At 43.6% G+C, this 14,711-nt stretch overlaps 1 protein-coding gene across 6 annotated transcripts in view; it reads left to right on the forward strand.

Annotated features, from left to right (window-relative positions):
• CDIN1 (CDAN1 interacting nuclease 1) overlaps nucleotides 1-14,711 on the forward strand; it is a 236,008-nt gene that overhangs the window by 17,251 nt on the left and 204,046 nt on the right. The gene's annotated exons all lie outside the window — the stretch shown is intronic.

A 14,711-nucleotide genomic window follows, 5' to 3' on the forward strand; every position in this document is an offset into this window, starting at 1 on the left:
TTGTTCACAATGGCAATCCATAGTATAGCGTCGGTGGCGGCGACTTGGGTATTGTTCTGTTCCACACTTCTCATTGACTCCAAATTAGGAGGAGCTGACGTGAGGCATCCATCATACGCTAGCCAGGCTGTGGTGTGTGTGAGGAGCACTCACTTAGTAAATACTCGCCTCCTACCGAGAGAAGCATTTGATGGCAGCACGTCTATAAGTGGCCTGTCACAGTCATTGCCTCCCTGCCATATACACAGCATTTTTAATATTTTATCCAACAGAAAGATAATGGACTGTGTGTTTTTTTTTTCTTAGCTGGAAGCTTTTAACTCATCTGTATCCTTAGTAAGATAAAGCTTTCTAGTATACATGTATACCAATAGCCGCGTTCCCGCTTCATTTCACCTATCTCCAGGTAGGGCAGCATTCACATCATTGCAAAATTCAGCAAAAAAGAAAATAGCACTACATATAGGGCCACTTTGTCCAATCAAAAGATGGACACAATGTCATAAACCCCAGTGGACCCCATTATAGTCAAGCACCGTCCTTGTATAATGGAGCAAATAACAGAAATACGTAGTGCATATACGAGCATGGCCTTTGTAGCCATTATACTGGTGGTTTTATTTTATGCAGACTACTTTTTTTGGGTTGTTTTCTGTTGAGATCTATGAGAATCCTCATTCCCTGGTTACTAATAAGATGGAACTCTCGTCGGCAGTGGGTTAGCTGAAAAGTCTACACTAATTTGGCTGTAATGCTTTACGAGTCTGATCAATTCCCAGGTAGCCAATCCTAATAAATTAGTTGCTGATGCCTAAATGGTTTGTTCTCTTTCAGTGATGTCTATTGAAGTTCTTATTCTCCGACTGCTTAAAGTTAGCTCCTTAAAGGGGTTGTGTCATCAGAACTGTTGTTATTGTTTAAATAAAATTTTTATGGTTAAAGGGGTTATCCAGCGTGGGGGGACCGGGAAGGAGGTGGCTGAAATAAAAGACGTCCACTTACCTCGCCGGTTCCAGCGGCGGGTCCCGCATCACGGCGCTCCGGTGCCCGATTCCCGGCCGCTTCCAGGTGTCTGACGCCGCCCGAGACGCTACGTCTTAGGGCCGCTCAGCCACTCATTGAAGGAGGCGGGATCCGAGCGGACTTCAAACGGATCCCGCCTCCTTTACTGAGTGGCTGAGCGGCCCTAAGACGTAGCGTCTCGGGCGGCGTCAGACACCCGGAAGCGGCCTGGCACCGGAGCGCCGTGATGCGGGACCCGCCGCTGGAACCGGGGAGGTAAGTGGACGTCTTTTATTTCAGCCACCTCCTCCCCCTCAAAAAAGTGCCCCCACGCTGGAGCACCCCTTTAACTTTTTAGAATTTTTATTTTTTTAATTCTAATTTGCTATCTATAGAAAAAAAATATCCTGATCTTATGGAGTTTTCGCTGTGCCACTGAACCTCCTAATAGGCTGTGTTGTTGTGTAAAGAAAACCTTCCAGCAGTCTCCTTATTGTCACAGACAGGATTACAGAGTATGGTGACACCAATAAATAAGTAAAGCCTCTATTACACGGGGCGATGAGAGGGAGCAAGCGGGGCCGACCTGTTAGGTCAGCGCTCGCTTGCTCCTTGTTCCCCACTCGCTGTCGGCGCGGGTAAGTGCTGGGGTTGGGGGAGGCTTGCCACGGGGAGGCTTTCCCGGGAAGCCCAAAGGAGATAGCTGCGGTCTGCTGCCATTACTCCTATTACACAGAGCGACGGCAGTAGACTTTCAACATTGCTATCTGCATTGTTGACTTTCAACATGTTGAAAAACTTCTATTACACAAAGTGATTATCAACCGTAACGGACGATAATTAGAGATGAGCGAACCTGCCGAGGTTCGTGTTCGTGTGAACCTGAACTCTCGGCGTCTGATAACCGATGTCTGCAGCCTCCGTGAAGAGGGTGGACACAGCCGAAGGACCGCCTGGAAAACTGGGATACAGCCTATGGCTAATACTGGGGTAGTTATTCATATGTGCCGCAGATCCTGACTGTCCGTGGCATTTTATGTTGAGTCTGGTCTCAAGTTACGATGGTCCAAAAAGGACCATTGTATGTTGAAAATATTGTATCTTGAGGCCATTACAAGTTGAAGGATCACAGTACTATAATATTACATTGGTAACTAGAAATTTTTATCCAATTTAAAGGGGTTGTTCTCAGCCCCCCTCCCCCACACACACACACTAGCACCACAAATTCGTAGCTTGTGGGTCTTCTACAATAGTGTTTCTTATCTCTGGTCCTCGGGTACCCCTAACAGATCATACCTATAACTATAGTGAGTGCATCAGGTATTACCAACGGTGTTCTTTGTGTGGTCTATCCTTAAAGGGAATCTGTCGCTAGGTTTATTCCACCTTAATTGAGGGCAGCATAAACTAGTGACAGAAATTCTGAACAGATCGGTGTAATACTTACATCATTTTGTTCATCCGTTCTCCTAATATGCAGGAGAATAGGATTCTTGCCACACCCCTTCCCCCGCCCTCCAGCTGCTGATTGACAGTTGACTGCCTATACTCAGCATGGGTAGATAACTGCCAATCAGCAACTGGTGGGCGGAGTTTTCTGCTTCTCATGAATATTGAGGACTACTCGGCTCACGCACATAATGGAAAGGACTACTTATTGTCCATGTTATTCAGGAGGATATCTCTGGATCTAGTCTTTCAGTATAGAGAGCCACATCGGTCACACTTCTAGTGTCCGAGGATTCCTCTAAATAGATGTTATGTAATTTTATATATCCCGTCCTTGCTTCTACTGCAACATCTTTCTTATTGATCAGTTTGCACCAACATGGTGATAAGTGCCCATAGGCCCTGGCGGGGCAAACAGATGGAGGGGGGGGGGGTAGGCTGGCTTCTAGTAAGTCCTTATGTTCTTGGCACATTTTTGCGACCACTGTTAAATATTAAATGGCTGGATTGATTTTGTTTTCTCTACAAGCACTAGCAGTTACGTTTAAGTACATAAAGAGCGCACTTCTAACTAGATTTGCCAGTAACATCTGCTGAGGGAGTATGGCATTGATCCGTGCAGAATAATGGCTCACATGAGTTGTGAGTTCTGATGTCCAGCTGATGTACTGCTGTGACTATTACTTTTACAATTAAATCATCTTTATCGTCCTAGACGTCACACCTACTAACCGGAAAGAATTTGTGTTTTCGCAGCGATTTCAGTCATTCCGGACGCTTTCCGAAGAACATTTTCTAGAATACAGGGCTGTAAACAAACGCTTTGTAATTCATCTAGATCCAGGGACTGTCTTAGGGTCCTATTTAAGGAAGCGATTTTTAACAATTAACGATAAACGATCGCAAACGAGATTGTTTATTGTTAACCTGAAATCGTTCACCGTATTACACAAAACGATAGTCCTTAGTTATGATCGTTACTACAATCGTTTAATCCATCTGATCCCAGCAGAAGGAACAATGTGCAATTACACTGAACGATTAATGAACAAATGCAGAATTACAGTGAACAATTAACGATTATTTTAGGGTCAGATCTAAATCAACGACACACGAACAATTTTTTGATCGTTGTCTGCAATTACACAGGACGATTATCGTTTGAATTTGAACAATATAACGATTTTTCGCATGTTCCGTGTAATAGGGCCCTTACAGATCCGTATTACTGAACTTCTCTTCAGTGTTGTTATTTTTTATGTCTTAGCTATGAGCTGTTTAAACCAAAAAATGCAAAGGAGACCGCACATCCAAAGAATCCTCACTTGTGTGAAGATCTTTTTGGATGTGCGGTCTCCTTTGCATTTTTTGGATTCCGATACGGTCCTGGGTCCGATCTGGTGAGACGTGCACTCTCCTATACTTTATGCTACATATAGTCTGGTGCTGCTTAAAGTGTCACTGTCGTTAACATTTTTATTTATTTATTTTTTTTGCAGAAATCAATAGTACAGGCGTCTTTAAGAAACGTTGTAATTGTGTATATTAGCCGAAAAATGCATTTTTATCATGAAAAAGCAGTTTGAAGCTTTCCCCCCTGTCTTCATGGTTTTCTAGAGGGAGAAGAGGGAGATGAGGCACCAAAACAGGACAACATAGAGTTAATTTACAGCTACATCACCGGGCTATCTTCTCTAAAGTCAGCACTGATCTCTATACGGCTTTTACACAGCTCCCACTGTGTAATTCTTTTGTTCTCTGCTGGTGACTAATCTCCCTCCTCCCCCCTCCCCTCTCCATAGGTTACGAAGGGCTCGACTGATGTAAAAAAGTCAAAATTTCCTGATAATGAGCAGTGAAGGAGAGAGGGGGGGGGGGCTGGGGAAAGGCTTTTTGAATGCAGATAATGGCATATTTGCCTAATAAACCCAATTAAAAAGTTTCTTAAAATTGCCTGGACTATTAATTTCTGCAAAAAATAAAATGACAGTGACACTTCTAAGTTTTCTCCTTTTTGGATTACTGTTTAAACCAAAGAGACCTAAATTACTAATTTAGTGTGATCACCACACTTCCATACATCACCATAACAAATGGAAAATAGAATAACTACAAACTGAGCATTGTCTCCAGCTCCTCCCTCACTCCTGTGACAACGCATCATCCTCTGATGTCACAGAAGGCTTCGCTGGATCTTGTCTCTGACCTCTAACCCTACCTCTTTAAGCAGTGTCATTATATCTGACCAGCCCCTCCAGCCTACATCACCACCTCCCTAAGCAGACAAGGAGTGAAAGAAGCAGGTGCTGAAGCCTCGGTACAATAGTCTGCAGTTAAATGAAATGTGGGTTTAAGGGATTACTAATTCTTTTTAAAGGGGTTGGCCACTTCATTGTAATAATAAGTGTAATACCTGCACTTACTGACAGCAGTTCCTTGTGTACCCGATTTTCCTGAGCAAAAATCATGCTCCCCTCCAGGCTGTGCTGTCCTGCTCTGTAGTGAGTCTGTCCCTGAGATGGTGGAACTTGGAGGAGCATGTGACCGTGTACCACCCTCTGTGTCCTTCATAGGCATATACAGGCTCAGTGGTGGACACAGGGGACGGGGCATAGTCACATGCTCCTTCATGCTCAGACATCTTATGGACAGACTCACCACAGAGCAAGACCACACAGTCTGGTGGAGGGGAGTTTAATTTTAGCTCTATGAGGTACACAGGATGCAATGTGAGTACACTTACTAATACTGTATACTGAACTATTTTATTATAAAGTGGCCAACCCCTTTAAGCAGAGTCGGTCATAAAGACGTGTGATATAAAAATAGCTCTTAAACCTTTTAGGCAAAAAGATGTCCTTTCAAGTCAAGTCTCACTCTACCTAGGAGTCTTAGAACATTGACTGGAGATTTGAGATATATCAGCTTTGGACAGACATCTGGCAGATGTGCTGGGGGAGGGGAGTAGGCAGAGTGCGAGGACTATAATCAAGGGCTGAGGGAAAGCAATGCGTTCTTGTACTTGTAGTACTAGGCAAATACTCAACCGGTAAGTACAACACCAAAGTACAGAACTTAATTAGTATGAGTATTCACTGCACTTACTGACAGCAGCTCCCTGGGTACCTCATAGAGATAATATCAGATTCCCCTCCTCCAGGCTGTGCTGTCCTGCTCTGTGGTGATTCTGTCCATAAGATGGGCGAGAAAGGAGGAGCATGTAACCATGCCCTGCCCCCCCAGTGTCCACCACTGAGCCTGTATATTCCTATGGAGGGCACTGGGGGGGGGCATGGTCACATGCTCCTCCATGTCGGCCATCTTATGGACAGAATTACCACAGAGCAGGGCTGCCCTGCCTGGAGCAGGGGAGTCTGAATTTAGCTATATGATGTATACAGAGAGCTGTTGTCAATAAGAGCTGTGGGATAATGTACTAATACTGGACACCAAGATATTTTAGTATAGTGGCCAACCCCTTAAGTTTTTTTTTATAAGAGCGGCAACATATAAAAATTTGTAAGTGCCGGATAACCCCTTTAATTCTTATTGCTAATCCATCAAGTACATTCTGTATTGTTTATACGTAATTTAGAGGTCCGTTGTATTTAGTTTGCAGTTTCTCTTTGAAGCACCAGTCCCGATAATGGATATGGAATAGATAGACATCTAGTAGGTAGAATTCTTGGTTGTTAAATTTCATGTGATGGAGAGATAAAAAAAAATGGTCCAAAAATATTGGTTATGATTAATTTTCAATAAATTACACACACACACACACATATATATATATATATATATATATATATATATATAGTCTTTAATATTAAAGAGGGCCCTGCCTTTTGTAAGGCCTGAGCTGTCCCAGACATTACAGGGTTAACCATTAAATAGTAGTTCCATATTTTTCGCGGCAGTTAACCAGGCGAATGTGTAAACTGGGCGGCAGCGGCGGCTGTAGCGGATTTCTTTTCCCTGCTGCTTTGTTTTTCGCCCTCCGTACACCACGCTCATATTGTTGGCAGGGTTTCAGAGGACCCCGTAATATAAATCATTGATTCTAGCAGCATGGGGGCAGCTGTAATGTGGCCTCTGGCTTCTTCCTCTCCCCAGGAAAGGATCCAATTGGCCTCATGGTGCAGTTAGAGGGAACGACCTTACCGGTGACACAAAGGATCAGACTCCAGGTTCTTAAGTGCACTATTTACTCTTTAACCTGTAACATCTCCAGCTCCCTGGTGGCGCCTGAAATTACACTGTACAGAGCTGTCACTTCTCGCCTTCTCTAATTTGATGTTCTTACAAAAAAAAAAGCTGTTTTGGTTTCTAATTAATCTGTTGCTTCCACCCAACCATGTAGCCGTCCTGTGAAAACATGTCATTACGTGACTAGATAGGGCTTCACATTGTCCGCACTGTACGCCCCTGGGTTCCTGCCTGATCTCTCTGAATATTATAGTGTAAGTATAGATAATGGATCTCTTAGGCTGCTTTCACACCAGCATAGTTTGCATCTGTATTTTATCCATTTTTTTACCTAACCATAATTTGTGGTGGGGGGAGTAATAAGCCCATCTGCTTTTCAGATGAAAAATTCACATTAAATTTATAGTGAGAAATTAAAATCAGTATTTACTGTACAGAAATACTGTATTACGTCCGTATTTTGGATTATAGTAAAGGCTCAAGTAAAACTGACCTTATCTGTCAATATGAGAAAATATTACTTTTCTGAGTAGTAGATGCTTGGAACCAACTTCCAGCAGATGTGGTTGTTAAAAATCTACACTTTGGGGACATTCACACATTCCATGCACAGTCCATAAATATGGACGATGTGCTACGGAACAGAGTTCGGAGCTCCCGCCATTATCATTCATTATGATTCCAGGAATTCCAAAACTCTGTAAATCTTCGCACTACTGTACTGACACAGAGTTTGGAGCTTCCGCCATTATCATTCATTATGATTCTAGGAATTCCAAAACTCAGTTCTGTAGCTCATTGTCCGTGTTTATGTAACGTGTGAATGTCCTCTACATTTCTGTGAGAGTGACAGTTTCTGTTTCAGTCTTCTGTAGACATGGGCAGATACAACTAGCGATACCGTTCTTTGTCGGCTGTTTACTTATATGTGCAGTTTTTATGCCTTCTCCCTTTTCCACCCTATTTGCCCTGCATGATGAATGTACAAGGCTAAGTGCTGGAAGCCAAACCCTGTAAACCAATCTGCCAAGGCAGTGAGGAGTGGGGGAGATAGGAGGTGTGCATGCTGCAGCTCAGCACAGACTATGTGACACTTGGGCTTAGAAGGAAAACAAAGTGATGGCACTTTGTTGGTGACGACTCTTAGATGACGGCCATTTGCAAAGTTAAAAATTGTGTTGTACTTTTACGGCTGGGTTTACACTATGTTTTTGCAGTTGCTTTTTTCATCCATTTTTGTAAAAAAACAGATGAAAAAACATATCCTTTTTGATCCATCGACTTCCATTATAAAAAAAAGAGGCATCTGTTTTTTAAAGGGGTACTCCAGCGGGGGGGGGGGGATACTTTTGTGCTGGGACCAGTGGCGCTTCCTGGTGTCTGACGCGGGCCCGAGACGATACGTCTCAGGCCCGCTCAGCCAGTCAGTGACAGAGGCGGGATCCGTTTCAAGTCCGCTCGGATCCTGCCTCTGTCACTGACTGGCTGAGCGGACTTGAGACGTCACATCTCGGGCCACGTCAGACACCAGGAAGCGGCCGGGGATCGGAGCGCTGCAATGTGGGACCCGCCGCTGGAACCGGGGAGGTGAGTGCCCCCCCGCTGGAGTACCCCTTTAAAGTACACAAAAATGTAGTTGGCCGTTGTGATCCTGTTTTTTTTTATTTTTTTTTAGAATTGAAGTCAATTGAAAAACTGAAACAAATGCATCCGTTTTTCCATCCGTTTTTTGCAAAAATGGAAAAAAAAATGATTTGCAAAAAAGCTGTAATTCTGCAGCATGCATGCCTCCTCCCTCCCCTAACCCTCTTCACCCTGAATGATTTATGTACATAGCTCAGTGCTAAAAATAAAGGTGGAGAGGAGGAGGGAGGAGGTGTGCATGCTGGGCCCATGCTTGCCTACAGCAAGACGACTTGACTTACTCCCTTACTTATGCATGGAGGCAGGAGGAGGAAGTAACAGATGATCCGCTTCTGCGTTATGTAGCGGACCACAGTGCCACGGCTGTGCGGCTTATCAGTACTTGGCATGCAATCTTGACATGACTCTCCGGGTGGTCGTGAACTTATTTTCTCTGTGATTTCACAGTTATGTTTATGGTTATTCTTAGGCTTTGTTTTATTGTCACAATGTAATAATAACAACAACAATCTGTCTCTTTATTTATATACGAGTGACCGTGCCTGCCTTTGCCTCCAATACTGTTTGTCTGCATTTGGAAACAGTTTGATGCAGTATCCAATACGTCATAACGCTGCTTGAATTATATAATACGTTTCGATTGATTTCTAGACTGTATTTTATGGTTGTTATTAGAGATGAGCGAACCTGGAGCATGCTGGAGTCCATCCGAACCCGAACTTTCGGCATTTGATTAGCGGTGGCTGCTGAACTTGGATAAAGCCCTAAGGCTATGTGGAAAACATGGATATAGTCATTGGCTGTATCCATGTTTTCCAGACAACCTTAGAGCTTTATCCAAGTTCAGCAGCCACTGCTAATCAAATGCCAAACGTTCGGGTTCGGATCAACTCGAACCCAAACCAGGTTTGCTTATCTCTAGTTGGAATGTGACTAGTTACTTTGGGCACATTCAGACCAGTTTTAGTCCTCAGATTGAGAAATCCGGGTCATGTCTTTATAGGCTGTGTTCTGTCCAGATGGCGTACTAGTAACTGTTTTAGTATTCTTGTTTTATTTTTAGTTACATTGATGTCACAGAGGTCAGGGGTTATCAGTGCAGTGAAGCAGAGATCTTTGTCTTCTGCTTGTTGTTGCGTTTTTGAGTTGCAGCATGTAAGTAAACACTGGGTCACTTACACACTGCAGTACATAAGGGCTTAAGCAGAAGGACACAAACTCTTACCTTCTCCCCCAGGCCCCCCTCCTGCATGGGCCCCATAGCAACTGCCTACCCTGCCTCTATGGTAGCTACGCCACTGGGTCTTGGCTATATCCCTTAGAGATGAGCGAACTTCAAGCATGCTCGGCTTCGTCCAAACCTGAGCGTACCGGTGGCTGCAGAAGTTGAATGCAGCCCTAGGGAGTCCTGGAAAGTATAGATACAGCCATATCTGTATACATGTTTTCCAGCCAGCCTTATGGTTGCATCCAGTTTCTGCTGCCACCGGTAATGCCGAGCATGCTCAAGGTTCGCTCATCTCTAATATCCAAATAAAAGCAAAAGAAAACAGAATATTTGCAGCAGATATGATCCAGCCTCTACTGTCGTGCTGAAAGTTTACTTACAATACCGGACTGGTTCACAGTAATATCTGCTGTTGGGATTGATCTGGGATTGTTTTTAAGAAGTTGCGTTGCGCTGTGTGAACTCAGAAATTGCTGTCCTCCCCATCCGCAGGTCTCTCCTCATTTGTGTATAGCACAACATACTCATTATCAGAATGCCGATAATTAGTATCATTAAGCCGCGCTCCGTGCTCATTATCAGAGCGGATGGATACATTGTGCTGAGGAGGGATCACCGCATGTGTACTATGCTACTTTGTGTATAGTTATGTTACTCAGCATTTACAGCCGGCCCTGAATGCACACAGAATTGGCCAATGCTAGTGATAATGTTCTGGCTCCTGTTACCTCTCTCTGTTCTTGCAAACAGGTCCTGACCAATGGAAATATAGTCAGGCAACGGGAACCTTTTTCTTAAAGGGGCACTCCAGAGGGGAAAAAAATTTATTCAAGTAGTGATAGAAAGTTATACAGATTTGTAAATGTCTTTTGTTTAAAAAAAACAAACAACTCTCAGTCCTTTGAGTACCTGTCATTCTTATCTTATTCTTTCATCTCAGGTATGTTTCTTCCTGCTGCCACCTCACTCCATGTCAGGAAGTGTCAAGAGTGGTAGCATCTCCCCAAAGCAAACCTTTTCTGCTTCAGTTCCTGTCGTAGGCAGAGGTGGCAGCAGAGAGCACCAAAGATCACACCTCTTCCTGCAGGACATACAGCAGCTGATAAGTACTGGAAGACTTAAGATTTTTAAATAGAAGTAATTTATTGTTTACATATGGCATATTGGGAACAACTAACATCTTCTGCTGCACCTCAGTTAGCATTTCCACCTTTAAGAACTTTTATAACCCTCCTTTATGATAGAATAGACATCTCTGGGTAGTGCCATGTTTTTTCTCAATAAACCAAGTCCCTTAATTATTTACAATTATTAAAATTTATTTTCCTTTATTGACATACAGCTAACTGGGAACAACTAACATTATCTGCTGCACATCAGTTAACATTTCCACCTTAATAAGCAGTTTTATAATCCTTTTTTTTTATACAATTGACATGCCGGGGTGGTGCCATGTTTTTTTCTTAATTAGCCAAGTCTCTTAATTATTTATAATTTTTTTAAATGTATTTTCCTTCGTTGTTTCGTTGTTTTTTGATACAACTAATAACTCTATTTATATATATATATATTATTATTATTATTATTATTATGATTATTATTATTATTATTATTATTTCTTTTCCTCTATTATTTCTCAGTAATTGCTACCACACACAGGCCTACCCAGTTGTGAACAGACCCTAACAAGCAGACATATTTTTTATGTCCTCCTTCCGGCTCTTATAGCTCTTAAGTGTCTGAATGAGCACCTACTAGAGGTCTAGCACGCTATCATCTGTAGTGGACTTGTCCCTTAACCCAGTAATAGATGTTTTTCACCATCTTACCAGGCCGAGAAGCTTCACTCTCCTGATGTATTGTTATAATTACACCTCGTATAATCTCCCATAATAATCTCTCCCCAGTATATATTGATTTCACACTTTTGAGTCAGAGGGAAAATCCATTTGTTAAAAGTGGTTTATCCACCGAAAGCCGGTCTTAGTAAATATTCATTTTTATGTTTTTGTCTACGAGTCTCGGCAATGGGAACGTGTAGACGGAAGCCGGCTACCGATAAAACACGGTTTTATTAATGTAACAATGTATTCCAATAGATGATTCATTCTGGTGTGATAAATAATCAGCTCTGGTCATATATATTGTGGTTTTTGTAGTGATTTGCTTAATATTGTTTACTGAGTCAGACGCTATATTGATGTATGAAAGGAGACAGGAGCGTGCTAAAAATGTCTTAATTGTGTTATGTTAAAATTAGAAATCCCTCCGTACATGTGACACAATGCATTAGTTCACTGATGGGATGGATGCCTGGTATATGGAGCATTCACGTTTACACTGTATATTCCTTAGAATGGTTAGATCATAAACCGAAGAGACAAATGTACAGCACTCGTCTGTCTCCGGCGGCTCTATAGAGAATGAATGGAGCGGTGGGTCACGCGCCGACCCGCGGCTCCATTCAAAACAAAGGAGTTGGGGCGCCGTTCTAGAGGTCCCTGGAAGACCCCGAGGTCTGATCCCCCGCGATCCCTTACTTGTCCCCTATAATTCCCTTCAACAAACCAGAATTTTTACAGATTTTAGGCTACAGGACAAGCAACTAGAAGGGGGGGCGTGGAGAGTGCATTGCTAAAAAGCCTGGATGATACTGTGACTAATATATAGTTAGGCAGGGTTTACATATATTTGGCGTCCTTCGTTTTTGACAACTGATGCCACGGCAGAACGCAACACGGCTTGGCCGGTCACCAGTGGCACTATCAACACAAAAGATTCTTTAAAGAGGATGTACCATCAGGATGTACAGAGGATGTACAACCTCTTTAATGTGAGCCAGGGATAGAACAGCGCCGTCATGGGGAAGCCGGTGCCGCGGTCCGTTTTTTGAACCATGGCCCGGTTCCCGTGTACGGCGCTTTTCTATCAGCGGGTCCCGGCTGGCGCTGAAGCACAGGAGATGGCCTGGCCCGCCCCCAGTGGGAGGAATCCACCGCCCCTTTATGATGCAGCTCCATTGTTTCTAATGAAGCCGCGTCATAGAGGGGAGGGAATTCCCGCCCCGCCTCCTGTGCTTCAGCTCCGGCCCGGGACCTGTTGATAGAACGGCGCCGTGCACGGGAACCGGGCTGCGGTTCAAAAAACGGACCGCGGCACCGGCTTTCCCGTGACGGCCCTGTTCTATCCCTGGGTCACATTAAAGAGGATGTACCTGAGGGTACATCTGTCCCATTGAAATGACTTAAAGGATAAGTTCAAAGATCCGTTTCCCTCACGTGGCGGATTGCCGGGTGAGTGTAAACCCGACTTAAAGGGGTTATCCAGGGCTACAAAAAAACATGGCCACTTTCTTCCAGACACAGCACCACTCTTGTCTCCAGCATGAGCGGGGTTTTTGCTTCTCATTTCCATTGAACTGAATGGAGCTTAATTGCAAACCGCACCTGAACTGGAGACAAGAGTCGTGTTGTCTCTGGAAGAAAGTGGCCATGTTTTTGTAGCACTGGATAACCCCTTTAAATCACGACCGATCTGGAGAATGAACTGGGGCAATGAATGGGTCCCGAAGTACAAAAGATCCAGCTTATTGCGTCCAGCGTCCCCATCTATTCCCTTTAGGGAGTTCCCAGACATATGTAAACCCAATTGTATGGACATGGCTAAAATTACTGCTTGCATCCAGCACAATAACTTGCGTCAGAATTCCCCCAAATGAAATGTGAACTTACACTAAATCCGAGAGAATATAGTATGTGTCTGGGAGATTCACATCACGTTCCTTTAATTTCATATTACATTGGCCAATTGATTGATCCCTTTGCTACAATAAAAACTCTATACAAGATCATGGCTTCTCCACCCTGGAATGGGTCATGTGTCAGGGTCACAAATGCAAAAGGGATCTCACTAGATTACAATTTAGTAGCCATAGTAGTGGAAGTAGCTGCAATAGTAGTGGGAGTAGTAGTAGTAGTAGTATCAGTATTGGAAGTAGTAGTAGCAATAGTAGTGGAAGTGGTAGTATCAGGAATAAGGGCCCTTTTCCACCCAACGATTATCGTTCAGATTAGCGTTAAATCGTTCGAATCTAAACGATAATCGTTCGTTTGAATAGCAGTTAACGACTAATGACCGAACGTGAAATGGTTGATCGTTTAATAAGACCTGGACCTATTTTTATCATTGCTCGTTCGCAAGTCGCTCACATTGAATAAGAGGTTGTTCGCAGTAGTGACGAATGCAATGGCGACGACTAGACGACCGTAAGAAGGATCATAAGTAACGATTATCTTTCCATGTACATGGACGAACGATTTCAGGTCTTTCGTAATAGCGGTCGTTTGGATCGTTTATCGTTAACGATTATGCGAACGATAATTGTCCCATGGAATAGGGCCCTAAGAGTAGTAGTAGCAATAGTAATGGAATTAGTAGTACCAGGAGTGGGGGTAGTAGTATCTAGACGGGGTAGTTGTAGCCATAGTAGTGGGAGCAGTATTGAGAGTAGTAGTATAAGGAGTGGGGGTAGAAGTAGCCATAGTAATGGGGGTAGTAGTATCTAGACGGGGTAGTAGTAGCCATAGATGTGAGAGCAGTATTGAGAGTAGTAGTATAAGGACTGGGGATAGAAGTAGCCATAGTAATGGGAGTAGTAGTATCAGGAGTGGGGGTAGTAGTATCTGGACAGGGTAGTAGTAGCCATAGTAGTGGGAGCAGTATTGAGAGTAGTAGTATAAGGACTGTGGGGGTAGAAGTAGCCATAGTAATGGGAGTAGTAGTATCAGGAGTGGGGGTAATAGTATCTGGACAGGGTAGTAGTAGCCATAGTAGTGGGAGCAGTATCGAGAGTAGTAGTATAAGGACTGGGGGTAGAAGTAGCCATAGTAATGGGAGTAGTAGTATCAGGAGTGGGGGTAATAGTATCTGGACAGGGTAGTAGTAGCCATAGTAGTGGGAGCAGTATTGAGAGTAGTAGTATAAGGACTGTGGGGGTAGAAGTAGCCATAGTAATGGGAGTAGTAGTATCAGGAGTGGGGATAGTAGTAGCCAAAGTAATGGGAGTAGTAGTATCAGGAGTGGGGGTAGTAGTAGCCAAAGTAATGGGAGTAGTAGTATCAGGAGTGGGGGTAGTAGTAGCCAAAGTAATGGGAGTAGTAGTATCAGGAGTGGGGGTAGT

Source organism: Dendropsophus ebraccatus, chromosome 13, assembly GCF_027789765.1.
Source record: "Dendropsophus ebraccatus isolate aDenEbr1 chromosome 13, aDenEbr1.pat, whole genome shotgun sequence".
NCBI classification, from domain to species: Eukaryota; Metazoa; Chordata; class Amphibia; order Anura; family Hylidae; genus Dendropsophus; species Dendropsophus ebraccatus.